Below are 6000 nucleotides of genomic sequence, written 5' to 3'. Positions count from 1 at the left end.
TAGCCAGAATTACTGAGGGGGAATTTTGCCACCGTTGAAAATTTTAATGTCGCTTGGTCTGGGATTCGAACCGCAAACCTTCTGAGTGCAAGGCGGACGTGCTAACCATTGCACCACGGTGGCCCCCCGACTAACTATAGAAAATGCATTTTATTCATTTTATTATGTTAATTAATCTCTTTTATCACAACGACCCACCCTTATATACATACATCATCTGTAATTGTAGACAATATAATTTTTGTTGGTATTTATTTATTTGCGATATCTCTTCAACTGGAAGTAAACAGACACACAGGCACACACAAACACCGAGAAAGAGATGAAATGGAGCCACAAAACAGACAATTAATAAACTGTTAAACCTCCTCCTGCCCCTCCTCTTCATAAATAAATATGAAATTTAAATAGCCTAAAGGCAGACAATGGCATGTAATTACATATTTATGTACACACACCCTCTGACATAAACAATGTGAAGACCACCAAATGGACGGACCATCAGATAGACAGCGTATGTTTAGAGGACAGACAAGAAGAAACATGAAAACGAAATCAAAAGTAAAGCTTCTTAAAGATTTCAAACATTTTAGGGGCTTCTACATTAAATTTTTTGAATTTATTATTTTGTTATCAAATCACGGAGCCATTCGACTCTCCAAGACAATCGTGGAATATGAAAATATAGCGTTAATGTTAATTGGTTTATTTCGAAAAGTTTATTGCAGTTTATCTTGACCAGTGGTTTACATTTTGTAGATAATCTCAATGTTGAGAAAAAAAAATGAAATAATTTTTTTTGAAATTTTGCCTGTTGGGGCGAATATCATTTTTAATGATTTTTATAAATTTTCTCGTTTAGAGTTAAGCTTGATGATCGAAATGTTTTTTGCAAGTGAAAAAGGAAAGTCAAGTGCTCGAACCCACACACAATTTGTTTTATTTTCATCCGAATACTGACCGATTAAGCCCAGTAAGAATAATATACAACAAACATTAGTATCCGAAGATTATTCTTCTTTTCTTTTGAAGTTTCAACGATTCATAGCCATCTACTCGCAGCAAGCAGTCCAGCCGGTCTAATGGATCTGCTCAATTTGCAGAGGTGTACTTCGAAACATAACATTCACTTAACAATGACTGCAAAAATTGGTGCACAGTCAGAAAATGTACAGCCTCGAATTTTCGCAGAGACTAGAGTTCCAGGTTTCTAGCCGAATGCCGCGCCAACGCCCGGTCACAAATAGCACTTCCTCTAACAATTCCCCTAATACTACGTCTACCATCCTGGCTAGTATACCATGCAATAGTACTCCTTCTAGTATCCATACAGGTGGCACAACAAATCCATTCGGACGCACCCCTCACCGTATTGACCCGGTTCCACACAACAACAGTGTTCTGGCCAGCGACTGCCACCTCAGTGTACATATGTTTGTATTTTTTTCTGTGTAGGGACGGAGGAAAACCCGAGACCAAAACGAATATACTCGGTTTGTCACATCAGCATCCAACAAACTCAAGCTTCGGTGGAGTGCAATTGATGTCGGGAAAGGGTGCGTCTCAGGGGTTGCTGTGGACTCATCCGTGTTAAGACAGCCTCCTAGTGAATAGTGGCCATCAGAATACGTGCAATTTAATTGCAATTGACTCTGAAGTAAAAGCGAGGAAAAAGTGGAATTTATAAGTGGGCGAATATCATGGTCGCGGCGGTGCACAAAACCAAGCTAAACAACACATGACACGGTGCTCTTGAACCAACCTTAAATGGAAGGTGCTTACACCTGAGAAGTTTTTGCGGATTCTGAAACTACAATGTTCGTAGATGAGAACCCCAAAAAAATCGCTACAGCGATTTTTAAATAAATAATAAATTTTTCAAATTTTTAGGGCTTTTTCGGTTTTCACGATTTTGCTGGAAAACCGCAAGCGCTATTAAAATGGAACTAAAGAAAATGTTTTAGCAGTGAAAATTCTCTTCAACATTGAAATTTTCGTAGGTTTTATCATTTTTGAAATATAGAAGTTCAAATTGGGACAATTCACTGACTGTACCTCCCCTTTTAAACAATGTCATGTCCGGTGCGCGTTAATTAACTTTAAATGAAAACAGCTTACCCCTAGGAAGTTTTTGCGGACTCTGAAACAGCAATGTCCATAGAAGAGAAAAATACACAAACAAGAAAAAATCGCGGGAAATAAATTGCGGTCAGTGTTCACATTTTTATACCCTCAGCATTTATGCTAACGAGGGTATATACACTTTCATACGGCCAAACTGTGCCTCATCGAAATAATAGTGTTAGACCCCAAGTATGTTTGTACAAAATGTGTTTCAGACAATTTGGACTTGATTTAGTCATGTCCGTCCGTCAGTCTGTCTGGCTGCAGCGCACGATAACTCTCGAACGGATCAACCGATTCGGTCCAAAATTTGGCTTTCGTAATATTTTGTCCAGACTTAGTTTAAGTTCGATGATGGGTTATAACGGTCCACTCTTTCCGGTACCTCCCCCCACAATACTTCGTGACCGATTTGGTCCATAGTTAACACATCTTATTAAATCTGCAAGTATAGATCAGTTTCGAATATGGACTATGTTTGCTCACTCCTTCGGGTACGTCCCACACAAAATTTTGGATAAATTCACTTTAAGAACTGCTCTCGAATCACTTTGATTTTTGTTAAAGCTACTTTTATTCGCTGCCTCAATTACGACGGTAAAAGTTTTTTCAGGGGCAAGTCCATACTTCTTGAGAAAGCAGCCCGAAAAGTGTAAAAAACCCTCTATGGCACCATGTAGTGGCTGGAGAGTACGACAACTCTCGACAATCATTCAAAGCTGTCATGGAAATGTAACATGGAGCATCGTACTCACAACTCAACCGTTGCATACTACACATGTCGCAAAATATTTGGAAGCCGTTGGGATCTTAAACCTAAAATGGATGTACACCAGCATAATAAGACCAATTAATTCTCACATAAGGAGCACTATTCAAAAAAAAAAACTATACAGTATACAAAAGATCCGCATGCATCGGGGTGACAGGGGCAATGCGAACTTGTCCGGCTGAAGCCCTAAATATAATGATGCACATTTTGCCAATATATTTACACATTAAAGCAACTGCAATATGTAATGCGACAAGACTCCGATCTCTAGGAATGTATCGAGACAGAGCTTACGGAGATGCGTGCATGCTTCAAAAACTACAGAAAGAAATAGCAATTACTGCTGATTAGTGCGCCCCCGCAATCATCCTTTTGTAGTCAAACAAACTCAATAGGAATCTTCGTCGACAGTCAAGCGGCGCTCCTTGCACTGAAATCTAAAGCTGAAAACAAATCCAACGTTTGACTAAAGTTTTGTGTCGTTTTGACCGTTTTTACACTGTTCGTCATGATGCCGAAAAATTCAAATTCATTTGAAATATATGCCCTGTTGTTGTTGTTTTTTTCTCAACGCTAAACACAAAACTTTACTCAAACATTGGATGTGTTTTCAGCTTAACGCTGTCACATCAAAGCTAGTGAAAGATTGTAAACAACAACTTGCCAAACTAGGGCGTCTGACAAGACTAGTTCTCTCTTGGATTCCAGGCAGAGCGACATGCCCTTGTTAAAATAATAGTAGGGGTTTTGTAAGTAGTTACGACTACCATAAAAACCCACTATTTAGTAAAGATTTTTACTGGATTTTTAGAGGTACGTCATGCCTACACTTTCCAATATGTAGAATTCAATATAAAAATTAGAAATCTGTGATGACAAAAAATTCATGTTTTGACGAGGAATTCTGAATTCTGAACCGCTCCAACGCAACTGCATTCACTGCACCTTTTTCAGATGTAATTCTAATTATTTTAAATGTAATTCGAGAATGGAATAATTCGATATACAAATGGAATAATTCGAATTACAAGTGAAATAATTCGAATTAGAAATAAAATGTTACGAATAACAACTAAAATGTTTCGAATTACATCTCAAAAAGGTGTAGAATCTAAATTCACCTTCCATAAAAGTTACAGATGCTTACCATCCTTCTTTTTTTTCAGGTAATATTTGTACGCTTTTGGTCTTATTTTTTTGTTAATTTATTTTTAATATTTTTTTATTTTAATTAATTGATTACATATTTGACATATTTTTTCAGTAACATTTCTAGTATCCATAATGGGCAACTGTCAAAGTGAATTATTGTGCTAAAATAAAATTTAAAAATACTCATCTCTCCGATAACTTAGTACCAACACGAGTATAAATACTAGGTTTATGGCTTTTTGCAACCTCTTTTCCCTTTATAATATTTTAATGAGTTTTTGCCTAAGATTATATAAAATCTTAATTATGAAGAGATTCGATAAAAAGCTTTCGCACAAAAAGTTTTTAGAGTTTTTATTTTTCAGAACTTTTGACAATTTTTTGAAGCCACTGTAAGCAGATGTGTAATTGAAAGCAAGGTATAGGAGCACACGACATAACCGTTTGTTTCTCACTATATATTATATAAAACTTTATTTCATATATCATAAAAATTAAAAGTGGTTTATGCGGAAGTTTTTTTCAATATTTAAAGGTCATTCATTCGTGCAAAAGGAAATAATTTTTTGAAAATTTTTTTAATTTCATAGTATTTTTTCAAAAAATAAAAAATTAAGTTGTTTGTGCGGTACCTTTTTTATAATAAAATGGAATAAACATTATTTTAAGCATTAATAGGCAAAAGATCATTAATGCTCACTACAGGAAATAATTTTTGAGAAAAAATTTCATAAATTCATAACCCTAATAAATACAACATGTTTTAAGAAAATGTACAAAGTGTTAGATTAATGTTACGCCTATACATAAACTGGATGCATATTTTGTTCTGTTTTTGTTTTTTTTCATTCCTAAAACACTCAATCATCTTTTTCCAAAATTCCAAAAAATTGTCTGACTACTTCAGGTGAATATCCTCTTAAGAGCGATTGGTCATATTAATGTCTTAGATCTCAACTTACAAAGTATTCGCTTATAAGCATCGTCATAATAATCATTTTTTATGTCATTTCAAAAGATACCCAAAAGGATTCATTCCCCCAATTTCAACCAAAAGCTTGTGGTAGTGCAGAGCATTCTTTGCTGGTATGACAAGGCAAGGATTTTAGAAATATTACTTATGTTTGGAATGGCAATACTCATTTAGTTGCATTGGTGGCGGTTTGAATCATCGTCGTCGTCAACATCATCCTTGGCTTAATGTGCCGCGTGCTTAAAAGTGACAGTAAATGGTTTTGCAGACTTTGTAAAAACAAAATATTCTGCATAAACTTTTTGAAAATATTTAAAAAGATTTTTTTATGAGATTTCAAATAAAAATGGTCTTCAACAAAAAAACGCATTTAAAAAATAAAAAATCCAGCCACAACAAAAACTTGGTTATAATTCCAAATGGGTTTGGCGTGGGTCACCAACTTTGTCTTTGACAACAACCCAAACGACAACGGACACGGATCTTCTAATGATGATGATGTGCATGAGGATGGTTGCTTTTTGCTTTGTGGGTTTTAAAACGTCTCTCTCTACCTGTGGCGTCTTTAAAAAAGTTTGAAAGTTAACTTTTGTGAGGGATTTTTAATGTTTTAATACATTTTGGCATGCTTTTGGGTAATAATTCACAGATTAACACCATTTAGAGATTCAACATAAAAACGAAATGATTTTGACAGGATTTTAAAATGACCACGAATGTTCGTTTCTTTGTTTTTTTTTTTTTTTTTTGTTATTGTTTTTGTGTTTTGTACCACCACACCGCACATGTATAACATTTGACATAACTTTGGCATGACTAATTCCCCCCTTTTTGTTGTTGACACTTTATCAATATTTCATTGCGGAATTAAGGATTATGAATTTAAATATTTGATTAGAGCCGATTGCATGAATGTGTGTTAATGAGAAAATTTCAAGAAACTTTTGTCATTTCCTATAACTCGTCAAATATTTTATTT

This window comes from Musca autumnalis, unplaced genomic scaffold (genome assembly GCF_047663935.1).
Source record: "Musca autumnalis isolate F117 unplaced genomic scaffold, ASM4766393v1 scaffold_2, whole genome shotgun sequence".
Taxonomy (NCBI): Eukaryota; Metazoa; Arthropoda; class Insecta; order Diptera; family Muscidae; genus Musca; species Musca autumnalis.
Note: the sequence above shows the minus strand (reverse complement) of the source record.